General features: G+C 38.1%; 1 protein-coding gene across 2 annotated transcripts in view; it reads right to left on the bottom strand.

The window, feature by feature from the left end:
- DOCK1 (dedicator of cytokinesis 1) overlaps window positions 1-23,338 on the bottom strand; it is a 443,954-nt gene that overhangs the window by 152,338 nt on the left and 268,278 nt on the right. The window lies entirely within an intron of this gene.

Here is a 23,338-nt window from a genome sequence, read left to right as displayed (position 1 = left end):
CAGCAACATAATGTAAAGTGTAAAGTGTAACTCCCTGGTCCCTCACATCAAAGCTTTCAGATCCCCTTCGCCACCACGATGAGAAAACAGAAGTCCTGAGCTCAAAGCAAGGCTGCAACAAGTGAGGGGAATAGTAGCAAGAGTAGATCACATTTCTACCTCTTCCTCACTGCTGTTGCAGTAGGTCTGAATTCCCGAGTGCCTCCTCAACCTATCCAGTCAGCAAAGCATCCATTCTGCTAAGAAGAGGAGGAAGAAAAAGCTAACAAGCTCAGTAGTAATAGAGAACGTGGTTTTGCAATAGCCTCTCCCTCTCTTTTTAAAGATCAATGATAAGAGAGTGAAAGTGCCAAAACTTCTGCTTTCATAAGTTTCATCAGAAGATTGTTCAAACATACCAGTTAAAGTCTTGGTAAACTATGCTGACTTTTTAAAAGGTATAAATCAGGGCTTTTCAACCTTTTAACCCACTGTACCACTTTTAGGATATGGCAACATCTGAATACCACCAGTCGCCTAGCAAGGTGTCAAAAACTTGGTGACCAAAAAAAAAAAGGAAAAAAGTGATGAAGTACAGGTAGTCCTCAACTTACAACAGTTGGCTTGGTGACTGTTCAAAGTTACAATGGCACTGAAAAAAGTGCCCCACAAGCCACAGCCAAGCAAGACACCTGCCTGCCTCCCTGGCGGCGCTCTTCCTCCAGTCCGAGGTTTTCATTGTTGTGAGCATTTCTGTTGAGGATTGGCAGCAGGGGTGGGGTGGGGATGTTTGTTTTTTATTCCCCCCCCATCTGCTGGGTGGTTGCAGCAGGTTTTGGTCACTTCACATGACCCTGGGACATAGTGACCGTCATAATTATGAATCAGTTGCTAAGCATCTGAATGTAAATCACAAGACCCTGGGGATGCTGCAACCATGTGAACTGTGGGTTTTTGTTGTTTTCTGCTAAAAACCATCAAAAACACTCATTCAGAATAATGGATTCACTTTACAACCGCCATAAAAGATGACAGAAAAATGGGTCCAGTCACATGGATGCCTTGACTTACAACTTCAATAACCAAATTTCTGGTCCCAATTGTGGTGGTAAATTGAGGACTACCGATACAGTATAGATCCATATAGTCTGTACAATTGGGCAAGTTACAAATTAGTCAATCAATCTCATTAAGTTACTGTTTCCATTAGTATGGTTTGGCAATTTAGTATTTTTCCAGAAAGTAGCAGTCATAGGAGCAATATTCTTATATGCTTATAAAATACATGTTTTCTAAGTCTCATCTGTAAATCCATCATCCTCTAAAGATGAAAAGATAAAGTTAATTATGATACATCAATACCTGATAGACAATTGCTCCAAAACACACACACATACAAAATAAAATTTTGATTTTCATCCAGTTTCTGCCACTTTTGTTCTTGATTAAGCACCAAAATGTAAACAAAACTCATTGCGTGGAGGAGAAACGGTTGAAAGTGAAGAAAAAAAAAGAATGTGCTCTTTCTACTCTAGCAATCTAATCAAAATTATAATACAGGTGTAGAATCTGTTCTGCTACATTAGTCTGAGAACACTTGTGTGGCTGACACTGCTGGAAATGGATCACTAATGCCTGGGAAAAGAAAACAAATATTCTGAAGCTTTAGGTAATCTTCTGACTGAGCCATGCAAAAGCTGACGTATTTTCACATTTTAACAGGAGAGAGGACATAGCGATTAAGAAGCAAATAAGGGTATGTTAAAGTAATTCTGGAGAGAAAATATTCTAGCAGCTAGTTGGGTCCAGACAGTAGTATCTGCTTTTGAAGAGAAAGGATGCATGTGCTCCTTCCTGAAGAAGTTTATAGTAGTCCAATTGTTTCATCCAGTTTCCAACCCTCCGTTTCTAGGAAAGATTGCAGGGCAGTATTACAGCAGGGGTTGTGCAACATAGAGATCATCTAGACCAGGGGTCCCTAATCCCCAGGCCACAGCCCACTACCAGGCTGTGGCTATTTGGAATTGGGCAGAGCATGCACATGTGCAACTCAACTTGCACGAGCGGCGGGCACTCCCATGCATGCACACCAGCCAACTGCTTGCACAAGGGCTGCATGTGTGTGTGCACCAGCCCATCACTCCTGCAGCCCAGTTCCCCTCTCCCCCCCCAAGCTGGGCCACCAAGCTGCAAAAGTTGAGGACTGCTGATCTAGATCCTTTTAGACTAGTTTCAGACTGGGGCATAATAATGAGGCAGCACTGATGAGCTTTGGTGGAGTTGGCACGGAGTCCAACCATTCTGGCTCTACTTATCGTTCTCAATATCATTGATTGTGGTAATTTTCTGGACCACCCATGAGATTAGGAATGGGGGAATTACAATGTTCTGTAGCACTTCTCTCTCTATGATTGGGACCAATCACTTTTGATAGGGGATAACAGATCAAGTGAGAAACTTTGTTCTATGTAAGGTATTTCAAAGCTTGACACTCTCAGCCCTCTTGTTTAAAATCCTACCAAAGCTGCCAAGGGAGATCATCCATTAATATCATCATATGATATCCAGATATACTGTATATCTTGGCCCCAGGCTTATCACGTAATGCTCTAAACTAGTCTAGCCTGTGCAGATTTGGATTTGGAAGATCAGGCTGAGTCCTGTAAGCCTAATGGCTGTGCCTGTTTATATTGTCAAGTATGGAGAGCTTCTATTTTTAGGTCAGAAGAGGGTTGCACTTCCCCTTTCAGGGCTGGTGCACAATTTAGGAATCAGAAGTTATAGTCAATAATATCATTGCATGAATGTCAACTATGACAATACCTGGGCCAGGAGAGTTTTAAAACAGTTACTCATGAGTTGGTTCCTTACGATCGCAATGCCCTCTACATGGCACAGCCCTTTTTTTTATTGAAAAGTTTTACAATACATTTTATTTTTAACAAAACAAAACAAAACCCCTCCCAACCTCCTCCCCTCTTCCCAACCCTCCCCAACACCTACCTACCTCCCCCTTCCCCCTCCCCGACTTCCCAGAGCTAAATACAAGGTATAAAAGTAGAAACAATTATAATCTACCATATGCAAACAACTATAAACTATTAAATCTATCACGCTTTAACTCTTATAAAATGACTACAAGCAATATAAATATCACATCAATACTTATTCAAATGCTAAATGAAACTTTTTAGTCCCATATTTATTCTGGATGTAATCAATCCATTTTTTCCACTCCACAATATATCTCTGTTGCGAATGGTCTTTCAAATACGCTGAGATCTTTGCCATTTCGCCAGGTTGGAAACTTTTAAAGTCCATTCTTCTATAGTCGGCAGTTCTTCCAATATTGCCCTACTAAAAGTCTTGCTGCCGTAATTAAATTCAACATCAACTTAGTGTCCACAACAGTAGTGTCAGTAATAATGCCCAGTAAAAACAATTGCGGACAAAACTTTATCCTTACATGGCACAGCCCTTGAAAGAACTTTCCAGCTGCAGCTGGTCCAAATACAAAATCATTCTTTTAACTACATCCCTATCAGTAAGCTCCATGGTACAATTCAAGATACTAGTTATTACGTATAAAGCCTTTCATAATATGATATATAAGTATTTGAGGGATTACCCTATCCCCAGAAGTTTTGGACAGATTTGGTATAGTCTGGTTCCCATTGATTCAACAGCATTATGTGGTAAGACCCAAGTAATGTGTGAGATGTTCTTATAAAAATAAGAATCCAAAAGCATTTAATTATTGTTGTGAGAAGTTTATACATTGGACAGGATGTCATGGTCCAGATGGAATATGGCAGAACATACTAATCTAGGTTGGCAAAAGAGTAAGATAAGGCTGCATACCATCTCCAGATTGATTCAAGCGATAAGCTAAATGTGTATCAAGGGATGCTGGATTGGAAGAATATAACAGTGGTTTTAAAACTGGAAGAAGAAACATCAATAATCTAAATGCCTTAGTTCAGATCAGTAACATTCCTGTAACACTATTGAAAAACTGAAAAATAAGTTAGAATAGAATAGAATAGAGCTGGAAGTGACCTTGAAGGTCTTCTAGTCCAGTCCCCTGCTCAAACAGGAGAACCTATACCAGGGGTCAGCAGTCTGAAACAGTGAAAGAGCCACTCGGAACCGGTTCCCTCACAAAAGGAAAAACTGGGAGCCGCAAAAAATGTGTGCGCATGCAGGTACATGCGCGCATGCGCAGAACAGGGTTTGACTGAAGAGTGGAGCCAAGGCAAGATATGCACCTACCCTGCATATTTGAATTGATTGGTTGAACTTTTTTAGTCCCCCTTTTTTTGGGGGGGACTGCACATGGCAGAGGACTGGGAGCCGCAGGAGATGGCTGAAAGAGCCGCATGCGGCTCCGGAGCCGCGGGTTGCAGACCTGTGACCTATACCATGTCAGAAAGGTGATTGTCTAGTCTCTTCTTAAAAATCTCCAGTAATGGAGCGCCCATGATTTCTGGAGGCAAGCTATTCCACTGGTTGATTGTCCTCACTATCAGGAAATTTCTCCTTAATTCCAGGTTGCTTCTCTCTTTGATCAGTTTCCAACCATTGTTTCTCGTCCTTCCCTCTGGTGCTCTGGTGAACGTGACCCCCTCTTCCTTGTGGCAGCCCCTCAGATATTGGAATACTGCTATCCTGTGATTGCTATCATGTCTTCCCTATTTCTTCTTTTCTTTAGACTAGCCAAACCCAAGTCCTGCAGCCATTCTTTGTATGTTTTAGTCTCTTGGCCTTTGATCTTCTTAGTTGCTCTCCTCTGAATTTTTTCCAAACTCTCAACATCTTTTTTGTGATATAGTGAGCAAACCTGGCTGCAGTATTCCAGGTGTGGTCTTTCTAGGGTTTTATAAAGCAGTACTAATATTTTGCGTGATCTTGATACTATGCCTCTGTTTATACAACCCAGGATTATATTAGCTTTTTTGCTTGCTGCTGCACACTGCTAGTTCATAGTCAAGTGATCATCCACTAAGACTCCAAGGTCCCTCTCACAGTTGCTGTTTTTAAGCCAGGTCTTGCCCAATCTGTACTTATACCTTTGATTTTTCCTGCCTAAATGTAAAACTTTGCTTTTCTCCACACTGAAACTCATTTTGTTGGATAGGGCCCATTGTTCAAGTTTGTCTAGATCTTTTTGGATCCTGAGTTTGTCATCTGGAGTGTTGACTACTCCTGTCAGTTTGGTGTCATCTGCAAATTTGATGAGTTTCCCATCAATTCCCTCATCTAAGTCATTTATGAAGATATTGAAGAGTACTGGGCCTAAGACGGAGCCTTGTGGTACCCCACTGCTTACTTCTCTCCATGTAGATGTAGTGCCATTACTTGTTGAATAGTGTTTTCTCCTCAAGAGAAAAACAAATCAATAAAATTTATAAAATGCACACACACATTTAGATAACACACAGAGAAAACACACAATAGTCAGGATAAAGTACTAATAGTCAAGTTCACTCTGAGGGGTCTCTTTTCCCAAACATTCATATCATTCATCTTTGCTATTAAAAAACAGAAACCATGTATATCATTTTTCTTAAGAAATGTCCCTTAATAATTTAGATATAAAAAGACTGAACATATTTGATTGATATAAATCTAATAATGACATTAGTTATAATGATATAATAATTATACAGTATGCCATTAGTATAAAAAGGAGCAAATTGAAGCCTTGCTATCCTGCACATTAAAGAAGCTGAAAGCTGAGAAGATGAATGAAATCCAAAGCAGTATTTGATTTGTTATTGTATTTTTTGTATCTCTTTACTGACATCTAGCAATATCTGTATTTCTGTCCAGCTATAGTGATTAGATAGGTTTTCAGATTTTTATTTAGATCAAAACTTTCCAAATATGTTAATCCTATCTTATCAATCCACAGAAGTCTATAATTAACTAGAGTTTAATAAATACATTAGAATATAAGGAAGATTGTTCTTATTTTTTCAACAAAATATATTTCTTGCATGGAAAAATATGATTGTTTTTAAACAAAAAATATTGTTTGTTGTCATTTGTATGACTGAATATTCCTTTTATATCTTATTAGGCAAAGAAAATGGATACAGTCTAACACTTATCATGACAAAGTGAATGCTATTTTTATGTGTTCCAGTTCTTAAATATGCAATCACATCATAGAATTCCATCTGCCAGGAATTGATAATTGTCTATAATCTTTGTAAATTGATATATCTATAAATAATGATTCAATTATAATTACAACAAAAATACAAACTATGAAGAACTAATTAGATTTTTAAAAATGAAAACTGCATAATTACCGGTATCTTTAAATTTTCTTTCTTTTCTGTCTTTTTCCCCTCCTTGAAATAAAGTCTAACAAGTGATAAATCTGCCAACTTGCTTGGGTCATTAGGAGATTGTAGCATTATATTTTGCTGTTTATTGAAGCTTTTAATTTTGTTTCACAAGTAGTTTCAGCATGCTCTTAAATCATAAAGTCAGTTGACTCTTTCTGTTCTGTGGCTATTTCTATGGTTTTGAAGCCAAGTATGTAGAATCACTCTTTATGATAGCTTTTGTAGCTACAAGCAAAGCAATTTAGAAAACACTTTTATAGTAGCAATTTCTATATACTGCCTGCAACAAATTGCCTTGCTTTGGAAACATTTACAAAATAGTTTAAGTAATACAAATAAATTATCATGTGATCATCATGTAAACAAATAAAAAACTAGTTTCACATCAACAAATTCACTTCAAGTTAAAAAAACAGAATGATTTATAGGTAGTCCTTATAACCACAACAGGGACTGGAAAATTTATTAAGTCTTATGGTTGTTCAGTAAGGCATCACATGACCACACCAGATTTTTATCACCTTTTTTGCTGCAGTCATTAAGTGAGACACCATGTGAATGTCATTTGAGATCTCCTGCTGGCTTCCCTAAGGACTTTGTTTGTTGGAAGCTGGCTGGCCAAGTCACAAATGGCAATCTCATGAGTGCAGGATGTCATAAGTGCTGATGGCCATGGGTCCAGATCGCAATCATTTGGCCACAGGAACACTGTGATGATCCTAAGTGCAAGGACTTTGTAAATAAGTTACTTTTTTCAATCCTGTCCTAACTTTGAATGATTGCTAAATGAATGGTTGTTAAGACAGAACTACCTGTGGCCAGTTTCTATTCATTTTTTTAATCTAGGAAGAAGCCAGGAAAACAAGATCTAAAATGTGACCCTGTGTGTGTGTCAGGCCCTCCATGACATATGGCAGGATTCATGGTCACCAGGTAGCCATGAATTCCCAAGCTGCTTCCATCTCTGTACCTAGAGTAAGCAGGACCATGAGTCTGGGAAATTCCACCACCAGCCAGCCACAGCTTTAAGCAGCTGTGATATGGAAGCAGGAAAGCTAAAAGCAAATAGGTAATCTCATCTGTTCTCCAACTTTATGACCAATGTCTTTTATCTACTTAACTGTGGAGTAATGCTTTGGAAAGCTCCTAAAATGTACCAGATTACATTCCCTGCTCTTGCCTCTCACTCAGGGTCACAGGTGACGTCACAATATCTAGGTGGGGGCATAACCAAGAGGAGACAGCTCTCTCCACCTATGGCCATTTAAGGCTCAATGATACACATAGGTTCAGCCCTCCATTCATGAATAAGTAGTGTTTTATTGCAGGCTGATCTGGCATTGAATAGCAAGAACCTGAGTCCAGAGAGTTAAAAGGTAGAATTGATAAAAGGCATTGAATATAGATAGTTCTTGAGATATAAACAGTCATTTGCTGCCAGTGCCTGCATGACCATTTGCCTTTACAACTGACCACAGGGATGCTGTAGTTCCCATCCACTTCTCCATCTTTAATCCCACCCAGCTGGGACTTTAGTTTGGCAAGATTCTATTAGATGTAAGCAAATAAAGGATTTAACTCAATTGGATTTGACTGTCTCGTCTCTAAGCTACATGCAGGAAATCTTATGGGAATTTACAATAATGACTATAGATTTATTTTAATTGGAAAAATAATGTGACAAGATAGTAAAATTTAAGAGAAAAGGGCGCTGGAAATAACAGCTGCTTTAAGTAATATTTTGTATTTTTCTGAATATATACAATAATTACAAGGGAATAATTCAAAATTCTACACACAGTCTATCTCTGTCTACTCAGAAATATAGTAAGTTCCTTGAAACTCATGAGAATTACTTTCAGAGAAGTACATAGGTTTTTCACTTGAAACTGTAAAAGGAAGTTGGAAAGAAATTAAAGTTCAGAGAAAGAGGTAAAATTTGGAAATCCAGATACTGTGAATATAAAGGAACGTTTCTACTGAATTAAGTGGCATTTGTTAGGCAGTAGATAATGCTCTCATACGATGATCCATTTGATGTTATTTGTTTGGGATTCAACACTAGTTTTCTGCTATTTCTTGCACTCTTTACTGGCAGTGTAAAGGACAGTATTAGCCAGTTAAAAGGACTACTGAGGACTCTCATGTTAGTGTGTAAATGGTGAATTTAGTTAAGAAGGCAAAGCCTGAGAGGCAAAGCTTTTATGTGGAAATGTCAGTTTTGACATCATTTATGCTACCTTAGGGGAGTGGTGCCATTAAAAAATGTTATAAGGACTGAAGAAATGGGGAAATAGTAGTAGTTGTTAATTGGTAAAATATATTTTGCAAGCAAAATTTATATAGAATGTGACCATCTGAGCTGTTGGGATTGATTAAAGATGGAACATGTTCAGGTGCTGTACATATTTAAGGAGGATTACAAGCCAGTTGCCCACACAGCAAAAGGGGGATGCCAAAGAGCATACAGAAAGGGAATAGATAGAAAAACAGCATTTTCTTTAGTCTTGCAAATTATTTCTAACATGCTTTATTTAATCTAATCCATATTTAATTAGTGTCTGCTATGCAGTAGTCTGATAGACATTCACATCATTAAGTAGAACCACATAATGATTTCAGTTTTCAGCTTTTGAAAAAAGTGTTAATTGCAACCTACTGTCATGCATATTAATGTTTCATATTATTACCATGAAAACTGTTAACAGATATCATTAGTTTTTAACTACTACTCTGTAGGACTGGGTGAAAATAATATAGCTTCTCAGCTTCCTCATAGCTGGGACGTTTCCTGTGAATACTCTCTCGTTCAAAGTCTCATCTATTTCAGGGATGATCATAGGAAGGAAAACTCCTGTCTGCCTTCTACTGTCATTCCAAAGTGGATATTTCACAAATATCTTTCATATAGGAGGAGGAACAAACTATGCTTTGCTCCAGCGAAACACACCCAAGCATCTAGGGAAGAAGTGTCTTCTCTTATCAATGATTTTCATTGTACCAAATTTTTGGTGGGAGCCTTTATTCCTCCATTTCTCTCTCTCTTTTTCATTCTGCTGAATGAAGCCGGTTTTTTTCTCCATTTGTGTAAAAGGTGGGAAGTATTGTTGAGAAAAAGCTTTTGATGGAGAAACTCACCAAGAGCTAAGAACTTTATTTTTTCCCTTTCTGACTTGGCACAAAAGGACTGAAGTTCATAGACCTCTTCCCTACTCTTCTCCAGATCGCTTTTGAGAAGGCAAAAATCTGCTTCATGAATAGAATGGAATAATAATTTGTTTCACTTAAATATAGAGAGAAATGATTGTGGTGCTTTTAAAAATTGAGGATCCCTGCAATTTAGCTGCACAGATGTTTTCACCAAGAGAAAGATACTCCTAATGTTAATGAAATATTGATAAAAATATGAAGAAAAATGCACAAAGACAATTTCTAATATTAACAAGGAAGGTTGTCAAAAGATCAGTAATTCCTATTTTTCTATAGGAATATTTAAAGTCTCTACCCGACTTCTCTTTCTGCACTATCATACTCAAAGGTAGTTGAATGTTTTAATAATTTCTTCATAAAGCTTTACATACACTACTGGTATATAGTAATTTTTAATGATTTTTAAATTTTTAATAATGATTGCATATATAATGATTGTTTTTATATTGTGATTTAGATTATTTTACAATGCCCAGATTCACTTCTAGTGAGATGGGCAGCTACATAAATTTGATAGATAGATAGATAGATAGATAGATAGATAGATAGATAGATAGATAGATAGATAGATAGATAGATATTATTTATTTATTTATTTATTTATTTATTATTTATTATTTATTATTTAGATTTATATACCGCCCTTTCCCGAAGGACTCAGGGCAGTTTACAGGATATTTAAAAGAAAATCAATACAAAAGTTAAAACAATTAAAAAAAGATTAAATGAAACCCTGAGAGAAAATAAAAACCCCAGTTAAAATTAAAAATTAAAAATTCTCAGCCTGGGCCAGAGAGCTCGAAGAGCCAGGTCTTCAGGTCCTGGCAGAATGAACGGAGATCGGGGGCAGTCCTAAGCTCCGCGGGCAGCTAGTTCCAAAGGGCAGGCACGCCCACTGAGAAGGCCCTACCCCTGGGTGTTACCCGCCGGCAATCTTTAACCGGCGGCACCCTGAGAAGACCCTCCCTGTGGGAGCGCACTGGATGAAGGGAGCTTGATGCTGGCAGCAGGTGTTCCCTCAGATATCCCGGATAGATAGATAGATAGATAGATAGATAGATAGATAGATAGATAGATAGATAGATAGATAGATAGATAGATAGACAGATAGACAGATAGACAGATAGACAGATAGATAGAAGCAAGCTTTTATAAACACAATAAATAAAATAATAATGCATTCTTCACATATAAAGACAAGCCAATTTTTAGAATGAGCTATGCTTCCCTTGGTTTAATATCAACCTGAGTTTTGTTGTCAATATATTACTTTCTACTCAGAAATGTAGCTACTCAAAAGTTTCCTTAGTCTAGCATTGGGTGACATGATGTCCGACACCTTTTTTTGCCAAACAAACCTTATCACATAAATGCACAAATAAATTCTTCAGTCACAGTGTAAATAGCCCAGGCTTGTTAATTATTTAGTTTCACTCACTCCTGAAGTCAAGCACAACAATATTCTATGGTATTATTGTTCAAAATATGTATAGTGGTTAATAACTCCTGAAAGTAATGTTTTACAAATTGATCCTCCGACAAGATTTTGCTGGTTGAATTGCTTCTGTGTATCCCACATTAAAATGTATTAGTATTGAGAAGAAACTAGTTATCATCTCTCTGAATGAATAAACCTGTCACATGTTGTATATATGAATTATCGATCCCCACATTTTCAGCTGATTTAAGATCTCAAGTTGATAGGAACGGAACCTATATAATTGCTCAAATCCAGATAAATATCAGGGAGCATCTACTATGTACCTGCAGTCTGATATTTATATTTCATATTTGAACTGCAACTTTCCATGCCTCATCAAGAGCTGTTCCTCAATTTCAATTTCCATTCAGGCTTTAGAAACAACATTAAAATGGCGGTACTGCTAAACAGTGAAAGGAAAAAAACTTGTCACAACGAACTAGTAAAATGCTAGTTAGAATGGCCCGATGTGTGAAATTCATATCACTCTTTTATTAATTTAGGATTTCAAATGGTCTAAAATATTGATCACTTCTTTTTATATATTTGCAGTCATTTAGTTTATAGCAAAAAATAAAAATGAAAATCTTTAGTAAATAAATTTATAAACAGAACCTTGTCATACTGAATAGTATTTGCTGTATTTGGAAAACAATGCATATACATTCTCTCTCTCTCTCATATATATACAATTCTCTTTTAAATTAAACCAGTGTTATGCAAAGCATAAACCAAGGGCACCCAATAGTCCAGGGGTGTCAAACTGCCGGCCTGCGGACCAGACGCATCATCCAGAAGCCGCACCCACTCACCGACCTCCGTTCATTCCGCCGGGACCTGAAGACCTGGCTCTTCGAGCTCTCTGGCCCAGGCTGAGAATTTTTTAATTTTAATTTTAACTGGGTTTTTTTATTTTTCTCAGGGTTTTATTTAATCTTTTTTAATTTGTTTTAACGTTTGTATTGATTTTCTTTTAAATGCCCTGTAAACCGCCCTGAGTCCTTTGGGAAAGGGCGGTATATAAATCTAAATAAATAAATAAATAAATAAATAAATAAATATTGCTGGCAATGGCAAAACCGTCCCGATACGTTGCGCGACGTCATGTGAGGTCGCGAGTTTGACATGTCTTTAATAGTCCCATAGATACTGACTGCCATTGCTTATCATGACTTTGCCAATCAAGCCTTTCACATACAGAAAAGGTATAGACCAGGTCTGCAGACTGTTTGCGATAAAGGAAATACCAGTTCTGGCACATTTTGACTACTATACCACAAGGGTGACAAAAGCCCAGTTTTACCCCAGGCATGCTCATGCTATTTTAGGCAAGTCAACATACTACTGCTGGAATTTCATTAGTTCATGCAATAACAATAAATACAGAAGATGCATTTACTCAGGAGTGCCTGTTTAAAGATTCCCTGAACTCTTTTGAATCAGATGGATCCTACTAACTTTGTTGATATTTGTTCTATAATAATTACTGGTCTGCTTGATTGCACTGCAACTTAAAATGAATAAAGGAGACGATTAAGGAGGTGGGTGGTAAAAATGGACATACTGCTTTTCTTTCATAGGCTCTGTGGTATTACCTTCCCACAGTGTTTTTTTCCTGTTCGTCAGGAAGGGAAGACCCATTTCAAAGCAAACAGCAGAATTACTAGAAAAGAAAAAAACACACAATCCCGAAATAACAGTTTGACAAGCTTGGAAAACTGACAATCTATTTTTAAAAACAAAAATACAGTGAGTGATATATAGCTATATTATACCATCACTCATTGTCATCATTCCATTTTGAAAACATTTTATACACTGTAAGTCTGATTCCTCATGAACAAACAGTTATTCTAAATTTAACCCACCTACTGGAATGCCATCATTTGAGCTATTTTTTTTAAATAGGACTTTACAGTTTTTAACAATGATTTCCCTATTATCTCATTCATTTTCATCAATATGCTAAACTGAAAAAAATTGGAACTCCTGAATGTTTATGTTTATGTTTATGTTTATGTTTATTATATTTGTATACCGCCCTTCTCCCGAAGGACTCAAGGCGGTGAACAGGGCACATATAAAAATACAGAATACAAAAATTAAAAAGAGAATTAAATACGAGCCCGAACTAAAAACAGTAGAAAAATGTAAAAATCCCCAATAAAACCCCAGCACATCCCCCATCAGGCCAGGCCGGCTTGTTCAAATAGGTAGGTCTTCAAACCGCGTCGGAAGGAGCGAAGGTCAGGTGCCATCCGGAGCTCAACTGGCAGCTGATTCCATAAAGCCGGGGCGCCCACAGAGAAGGCCCTCCCCCTGGGGGCCACCAGCCGACATTCTCTGACCGGTGGCACCCTGAGGAGGCCCTCTCTGTGGGAGCGCACAGGGCGGAGGGAAGTTGACGCCGGCAGCTGGTGATCCCCGAGGTACTCCGGACCCATGCCATGTAGGGCCTTAAAAACCATTACCAAAACCTTGGGGTGTGTGTGAAAGCCCTAATAAGCAGGCATATACATAGAATGAAGGCTACTGCTAAGCTTGTAAGCCGCCCTGAGTCTTCGGAGAAGGGCGGGATATAAATGGAATTAAAATAATAAAAAAAAAAACTGGCAGCCAATGCAGCTCGCGGAGCAAAGGTGTAACATGGGAGTACCGGGAAACTCCCAAGACAACTCTCGCAGCTGCATTCTGTACCAGCTGGAGCCTCCGAGTGGTCTTCAAGGGAAGCCCCATGTAGAGAGCGTTGCAGTAGTCCAGACGAGAGGTCACGAGCGCATGAGTGACCGTACACAGGGCATCCCGGTCTAGATAGGGCCGCAACTGGCACACCAGGCGAACCTGGGCGAAAGCCCCCCTAGTCACAGCCACTATATGATCTTCCAAAGTAAGCCGCGAATCTAGGAGGACTCCCAAGTTGCGAGCCCTATCTACAGGGGGTAAAAACTCACCCCCCATGGAAAGAGGTGGAATATTCTGAATATCCTGGTATGCCGGTATGCACAGCCACTCAGTCTTGCCGGGGTTGAGTTGAAGTCTGTTCCTCTCCATCCAGACCCGAACCGCCTCCAGGCAACGGGACATCACGTCGAGGGCATCACTGGGGTGGTTTGGGGTCGAAATGAAAAGCTGGGTATCATCAGCATACTGATGATACCCAACTCCAAAACCACGAATGATCTCACCCAGCGGTTTCATATAGATGTTGAACAGGAGAGGCGAGAGGACCGACCCGAGGCACTCCACAAACGAGAGACCTTGGGGTCGACCTCTGCCCCCCTGCCAACACCGACTGCGAGCGTCCCAGGAGATAGGAGGAGAACTACTGAAAAACCGTGCCTTCCACTCCCAATCCCCTGAGACGCCGCAGCAGGATACCATGGTCGATGGTATCGAAAGCCGCTGAGAGGTCTAATAGGACTAGGACAGAGGAATAACCCCTGTCCCGGGCCCTCCAGAGATCATTCACCAGAGCGACCAATGCCGTCTCCGTGCTGTACCCGGGCCTGAAACCCGATTGGCACGGGTCTAGATAATCCGCTTCATCCAGGACCAGAGGGAGCTGATGCGCCACCACACTCTCAACAACCTTCGCAAGAAAGCGAAGGTTGGAGACCGGACGAAAGTTATTTAACACAGCTGGGTCCAAGGCAGGCTTCTTGAGGAGAGGTCTCACCACCGCCTCCTTCAAGACGGCGGGGAAACTACCCTCACTCAAAGAGGCAGATATAACCGCCTGGAACCAGCCTCGTGTCCCCTCCCGAGCTGCATACACCAGCCAGGAAGGGCACGGGTCCAATAAACATGTGGTGGAGCTCAATCTCCCCATAATCCTGTCCATAATCTCACAATGTAGTTCTGCAGAAAAAAGTAAATTTGTGAAGTTATCTCCTGTGCTAATCTTCTATAGCTATGGTTTATTTGCTTTATGATTAAAGAGAGTGGAAATGAATGGGAAACACGGAAAATGAAAGTGGTGATGCTTTCTATTTTTTATTTATTTATTTATTTAATCCCATTTATATCCTGCCCTTCTCCGAAGACTCAGAGCGGCTTACAAGTATAGATTAAGAATATTTAAAATTTTCAAAGATGGTTTTAAACCTTGTTTATGATTCAAGGATTTGAGATTGGACTGAAAATTTGCAAAATTAACTAACATTAGTTACAATCATAAAGAAGCTTTAAAACCACCTTCCAAAAAATTTAAATATTTTTCTCTATATAATCAATAAAGCAAACAGAAAACCATAATCAAAACCAATCAATATGACAATTAAGAAAGTACTATAGCTATAGAAGATTAGCATAGGAGATAAAACTGCAATTTATTTTCTTTTATGTAGATACATTTTCACCCTTTTTATTTAGGATCTTACATAATTAAATACTAAGAAATAGATTTATTTTAATATTCAAAGGCTTGACTTAAAATATTTTAAGCATCAAAAACAATCCTACAATAATGTAGTATCCTGTATTACATTTGCTGATTTATCTTATTTCTTTTTTGGTTAATTAAATAATCATTTTAACTTTATTGTTAGCTTAACATACTACTGTCAAATAACAGAAAATTTTTAAGTTTAGGACCACCTTAAGTTCAAATCTAATAATGAGTCATAGAAAAATTGTCCTTAGGCAGAATGTTCACAGGAAAACAAGAGAAAAAGCACTATTTAAACTCAGTTTATCCTCTTCTAAAGACTTGTTCAGTCTTAAGAAGTAAATGAAAGTTTGTGCATTTAATTAAAAGGGACTTATATGCTTGAGCAGAATAGGCAGTCCGGTATTATTGATAATGGCTCCTATACTCAGCAGTCAATATGATATCAATAATTGAGGGAGGGATAAGTAAAAAAAATGCTGAGAACTAGGTTTTTAAGGGATTTTACTAGCTTATAATAATTTAGTTTTAAAATGTATTAAACCATAATGTTGCTTGATTTGATTTCGACTCAGTGTTACACATGAAGCTAAAAAATTGGGTTTATTCAGTAAATCATGATTAACCAAACCATGATTTGCTGCGTGAATATAATCAGTAATTCATTTTGGAATTAGACATATAATTCTAATTGCCTCCCTTGCTCTCCTGGACAAAATTAACATGTTGGCCATGGGTATGTATACTTAAATCACAATGGCTAAGCGTGCACTGAACTATCACTGTATAAATTCCACCCTTTTGTACTTGCATCATAACTTTGCATGCAAATATGTAAGAATTTTTTTGTATCATAACAGATATAACTTGCCTCCTTGGCCCTGGGTTACCTCCGATGCAGGCTTAAAGATCTTAGGTGGTTGTTAAATGAACACGCACTTTGGCTTCCTATTCTAAATAAATATCCAATTTATTTAGATGGATCTATTTCTTTAATTTCCTTATCAATGTAAAGGAATTAATAATTACAGGTAGTCCTCGACCTATGACCACAATCGACCCCAAAATTTCTGTTCCTAAGTGTTGAGTTTTCCCCCATTTTACAACCTTTCCTGCCACAGTTGTTAAGTGAATTGCTGCAGTTGTTAAGGTAGTAATACAGTTGTTAAGTGAATCTGGCTTCCCCATTGACTTTGCTAGTGAGAAGGTCATAAAGGTGATCACATGACTCCATGATACTGCAGCCGTCATAAATATGAGTCAGTTGCCAAGCATCTGAATTTTGATCGTGACCATGGGGATGCTGCAACAGTTGAATGTACGAAAAATGGTCATAAGTCACTTTTTTCAGTGCTGTTGTAATTTTGAATGGTCACTGAACGGATTTAAGTTGAGGACTACCTGTACTAGTAAACAGAAGAAATAACATGTGGCCAATTTCTATAAGCTTATTCTGATTTTGAAAACAAACGTGAACATTTGACAATCTAAATTCCAAGAGTTACTTACATTTCCAATGCCACAATCACTAATATTTTACAAATATGTTTTTGAATAATCAATACAATTCCAGTATTCACACAGCTGAAATTGGCACTGGAAAGATAAGGAAAACATTACATCCTCTTTTCAAAAATAGCTGTTACATGATAATGACTTATGACAAACTTTGTGAAGCACTCCTATTTTAATTTAACACTTCTGCTTAATTACTTAGTTCACACCAAGGCTTTTCTTAGTAACAAACATATCTACATGTTCTTGCTCCTGACACTTGTTAAAAGAGAGTGAAACATAGCAACACTTCAAATGTGATTAACACCTTCAGTGATTTGTTTTAAATAAGTAAAGAAGAAACTCTTATAAAGCCTCACTCGACTGAAGTATTCAAGGTGTTATTACAGAAAGCATAGTCCATATGGTCTGTACAAAGTAGCTTGTTTATTTCTTTCTTATGACTGTCATATTCCTTTTGGAAAAAAATATCTAAGCAGAACATACGAAACGTAATTTTAATTCATGTTATTATCCTCCATATCAGTTTTTCAGTAATATACTTCAACTCGTTTTTATGTTGCCTGCTCATTAGAAATCCTTAAACATTTTATGCAGGAAAAAATCAATGTATTAAGACAAATTGTATAAGCCTTCAAAATACCATCCCTCTTTTTGCCAGCAACACAAACCTTTAATTCTTTCTCTAAAATACATTCTTAAAATAGCCACAAGATGAGATTATTAAGCATTTTGCTAAAGTAAAATATTGTTTTGCCCTCATTTTTACAGTTGTTTTGGTGATTAAATTGGAGAGACAGAGAAGCTTTCTAAAGAGAGGGCAAGGAAAAAAAATAATAAGAAGCATTAATCCCCTTAAAGAAATTAATGTGTTAATTATATTCCTGAGCCTTTGGGTCCATCTGCACTTGGAAAATTTACCTTGAGGGTTAGGGTACTCATATGCTACTAGAATTTCAGGAATACAATACAGAACCATTAAGTACTGGAAGTTTTATGTGTGGCAGCGGAAAACATTCTTTCAGTATAACACTTGAGTTACCAAATTAGATACTTTGGAATAAAATAAGGCTACTACTTCAAAATCAAACTTATCATACATCAGTGTGAGCAGAGCATCTGGCTTGCCATTAAATAAGAATACAGAATAGCAAGCTCAATGAAAAAATTTTTTTTAATTCCATTTATATCCCGCCCTTCTCCGAAGACTCAGGGCGGCTTACAAGCTTAGCAGCCTTCATTCTATGTATATGCCTGCTTATTAGGGCTTTCACACACATCCCAAGCGGCATTATTACAAAGTCAGCTTAATTGCCCCCAACAATCTGGGTCCTCATTTTACCTACCTCGGAAGGATGGAAGGCTGAGTCAACCTTGAGCCTGGTGGGACTTGAACCTGCACTAATTGCAGGCAGCTGGTGTTACTTAAGGAGGCATTAACCCACTGCTCCACCAAATTAAAACTATATGTAAAGTGGAAGGTTTTGCCATCCTTGCATTCTGTAACAGTGTTTCTCAGTGGGTGACATGAATATTACAGGCAATACACAGACCCTGAATATAACATGGTTCACTACCTCAAGTCCATTCAGGGGAGGGAGGGAGAGGAGTGGAGGGAGGAGAAGAGAGAGGAGTGGAGAGGAGGTCACAGCAACATCTCCAGTCCAGAGGGCTAAGGCAAACGGGATTACTGATCATAGTTATGGCAGCATTCCAGAGGCAGGAAAACCTAGGGCAGATATTCTCCAATATATTTGCTAGGAAAAGCACCTCACTGCATGGCCCTCATTCAATATTTATTGGAGAAAACAGTGGAGACAGAATAGGACTGTAACACACACACACACACACACACACACACACACACACACACACACACAAACACACACCACAGACAAATAGACAGGGAAGAAAAGTTTCACATAGCAAATAGGGAAAACTGCTAATAATATTTGAAGACATGTTAGCAACCAGGCAGACAGAACAATCTGGGGAAGAGAATTTTTCCAAGAATAATTATCATTCTCGTAGAACAGGGGTGTCAAACTCAATTTCATTGAGGGCCGCATCAGCACTGTGGTTGCCCTCAAGGGGCCGGGTGGGTGTGGCCTGGGTGGGCGTGGCCTACTGGGTGGGCGTGGCTAGAGTGTGTATGGCCTACTGGGTGGGCGTGGCCAGCTCTACAACATTGGCATCAAGGGTGCCTATGGGGGCCTGGGCAGGAGTGGGACAGATCTGGGGGTCTCTGGCAGAAGGAGGGTCTCTGGGCCAGGGCCAAGGCAGTGGGGGCCGTTCCCTCACTGTTTCCAGGATGGCTTCGCGGGCCACATGAAACCACTTCGCGGGCCGGATCCGGCCCCCGGGCCTTGTGTTTGACATGTCTGTCGTAGAACAACAATTAAGCACATTTAGTAAAATAAAATATGAAGAATGAGGTCCAAACAGTCCCAAGTGATACTTAAGCCTTTGATATACCAAGGCAGGAGTTCATACATAAAGGAAAAAAAAGTAATTTGCATAGGAAAATGACTAGCCTAAATAATGCTGTAATAAATCTCATTACAGTTCTCATGCTTCACGTGATAGGTTTAACGTTCAAAAGCTCTTAAACCAATTACATCTTTATAAATTATTTCAAAGGTATTCCCTAATAAGCAGATAACTTTCATCTCTTGCTATCAATGTACTAGTTAATCTTGGCAGACATAGTCAGTATTTTATTAAAAAACATGTTTTTTACAATTCTTTTTAGGTTCTATCAAGTTATAAATCCATTTTTTTCTTCCTTTAAAATATTAGAGGCCTAGAAGTACCAAGGTCTGATGCAAGGAGCTGAGACTAGGGACATGTCTATTCCAAACAATCCTCAAATGTCAGCTGAGTCCCACCCACAGCTACACAGAAAAAGGTGAACCTTAACTCTGATTTTATGCTCTAATTATGACTTTTCTTGTATCAAAAATAAAGCTAGTTTGCACAGCCTTTGAATGTTTTCCTGCTAGCTTTTGAGTTTGAGTGAAGTCGGACAATACTTATTTTATTCTTTGTATTTAAATCTATCATATTTACTCAAAAGGAAGATTGTCTTCTTGCCTGCCAATGATTATCCAGTGGTAGGGTTGATTTCACACAACTCTTGTGGAGAATCATCCTCTTTCCTTCTTGTAAACAAATAAGAAAAAAAAGTTCAGTAGAGAAAGTTTATTTAAAATATTAGAGGCCTAGAAGGAGCTGTCTTCTTGTCCTTCAGTAGACAGATTACTTAGATGTAATTGTGGTTCTTTCATCATATATGTCTCACAAACGTGGACTTTTCTCCTATAGTCATCTGCAGAATGTTCAAGAGCAGAGTTACTTTTTAGGAGAAAACACCTGCTGTTTACATACTTCAGTACTGCCAGCAATGCTTGAAAAGAAAATACAGAATGCCTCAGAGGAAAATGAATATTTGAGTGATTGCTCAAAGAACCCCAATAAGCATATAGGCAAGCAACTATTTATTTATTATTTTGGTCTCATCACATTGTACTTCTGGATGACTTGCAAGCCAGACTCATTGACTGGGGCATCATCAACTTGGTTTGGAAGTACTTTATAAAGATCAAAAGTTGAGATGAAATCACAGTGCCTATAGCTGTAGCTTAGGAGCTTATAAACCATAAAGGCAGGCTCCTCAAAAAGATGGTGCTGAATGTGGCTATTATTTTTATGAAATAGGCATATGCCTTTGGTAAGGAAGTTTTGTAATTATAGAATCCAAAATGACTTATTTCTGTGAAGAGCTGGTGACCTTTCTTTTTGACATTCATAGCACTCCAGTAACTGAGGTGTTTTTCTAATCAGTGTGTCCTACAAACATAAAAAGACAAAACTAATTGAACATTTAATGAATGCAATGATGACATATTCACTGAAGAAGAAAACAAAGACAGCGACATAATATCCTGACTGAAGTAGAACTAGTTATTACCTTCAGAAGCAATGTGGCAGCTGGATTTTTTTATGGCACTTAGATAGCTGTTTTAGCTAGCTAAAGATCATTTTGTTTTTTGTATGTTTTGGAAGGGAAGCTTTTGTAGAATAACTGGGTTGAGAAAGGGAAATATGTGAAAAAAGAACTGTGTTTTATAAGGGAGTAGAAAGCTACATGATGTTAAGAATATATATGACTGTCTATGCAAGAACTGTCTGAGTAAGAAGCAGAAAGGGACATTTTTGGAAGGGAAGCGGAAATAGGAATGGCAGTTGATTGGGTCCAGAGTTTGAGCCATCCCATAGAACTAGTAAAACTGATTTGTCTTTTCAGGATAGTGGCAGAGGTGATAGAAGTTAAAGGCAAATTACTACTGGAAGATGACAAAGCAGCAGTAAATGTCCCACTCAATAGGACAGCTGTACAATGGTGACGCAGGAGGAGAATCCAATTCTCCTAGGTTGATTGGTTGATTTTTTGTAACAGATAAGATGTGATCTGAATATTGTAGGCACTCATATTTATCCTTTTCTGTTCAAACTACAGGTTGTGATTACACTGGACTCCTGTCAGGGTGAAGGGCCCACTAAGATGGCCCACCACAGGTGCCTGATGTAACTGGATGACTTTCGGAGGTACTTGGGGATTTTCCAGATGATTTGGCAGAATGTTATCCCTTGTGGATCTTTGGAATACAAAGACCACCAGATCGCTTGATGAATTTGCTTCTGCAAGGCCTCTTCCCTGTCACTGTAGGGCTTCTTGGAACTTAGAATATGGAAGATGACACAAGTGAAAAGGTACTTCAAGTGGCTGTATTGTAATTAAGTGTGAACTGACTGAGAATTGGCATGAGCTCGTATTTGTGTCTCCAGGGTGGTCATAAGAGCAGAGAAGCTTCTGTTCTATTGCATCTGTGAGCCAGTAGTGCTGTCCAGAATGACCCAGAGCCTTTTAGGGAAGAATGAAAGGGATAAACCACTCCTAGGCCATCTAAATAAATGTGTAGGTTTTCCTCCAGGTATATAATGCCTATTCATTCTGGTCTGGATACTAGTTGACTAGAGATTGTGGAAACTAATGAAATGGATATAATTTCTGTACATGAATTCTGTCACAAAATAAATTCTGTTTTTATCTAGTAAGAGATATTAAAAATAAAATTAACTCAGAATATCCAAATTAAATGGGAGTTTTTGAGATTTTTTTTATAAAAGTTGTAAAATAGTAGGACATGATACCAAGATTCTACAGACCACAAATTGCACAGACAAACTTTCTGCATAAAGGATCTTCATAAATCTGTCCTCAATGTCTGCTGATGGTAAATGTTAAATCATAGCATTGAAAAGGTTCTTCAGTATTTACAGATAGTTGACTGGTCTAAATGCCTTGCTACTTTGAAAGAATATATACACATTCTTAATGCTGTCCTAAAAGGTTCTCTACTACAGTCCATTTATATCTCTAAATTGAAGATCTTTCTATTAAGTATTAATGTAGCCTGGTCCTGTCCCAAGCCAAAATCCATGATGGTGCAGCTTTTCTTTAATTTTCAACTTCTAGGTGGAATGGAAACTGCTACCAATGTAAGTGATGCAAAACCCTAAAGGCAAAATATTAGCTTAGCCAATATCTAAAATGTTGATCCATATTCTGGCTCTATTATAATAAATTCTACTTCTTTCACACTTCAGTGACAATTGGTAGATTGACACTAGGGCTTAACTGAGCCTGATTAAGAATCTTTGACAATACCTAGGTTTCAAGAATTTCAGTGCTCTGGAATATATCCTACTCATCCAGTATCAAAGAAGAAAATAATCATTGTTAAATAAAAAAATATTAAAATCATCATCATCATCATCACCATCATTAAAAAAATAGTGAATCACCTGGTTAGCTGCTGCAAAAAGGTCGCACAGATTGACTACAAAAAAATGACGTGACAAAATAACAACAATGGTGCATTGGAAGATCTGCAAGAAATACCATTTGCCTGGAAGCAAGAACTGGTGGGATCAAAAGACAGACAAAGTCATAGAAGATAGAAGCTAAAATGCTCTGAGACTTTAGAATTCAAACAGATAGACACTTTCCACATAACACTCCAGGCATAATCATTGTTGACAAGAAAGACAAAAAAGTGCACTGATGAAGTTACCTAGTTCCAATGGAAGTGTCTGGTAACTGGTTGGATGTTTTTTCATACACTTTTATATGGTCACAGTCCATTCACTGGAAACAAGATTAGTCTACAAACATAAGAAAACAGTCAAGAAGCCCTACTGAAGAAGTGAAAGTGACTGAAGACTCTACTGGTTAAGTAAAATTGGGACTCCTACATTCTTGTAAGGAAGAATTCCAGACCTGGAATTCTCTACCTGGAATTCTCTATACTGTAAACTTAAAAAAAAATCAAGTGAAAGAAATAAATC

This window comes from Vipera berus (assembly GCF_964194415.1).
Source record: "Vipera berus genome assembly, chromosome: 5".
Taxonomy (NCBI): Eukaryota; Metazoa; Chordata; class Lepidosauria; order Squamata; family Viperidae; genus Vipera; species Vipera berus.
The sequence above is the reverse complement of the archived record's forward strand: the minus strand, read 5'-3'. Positions and strand labels throughout refer to the sequence as shown.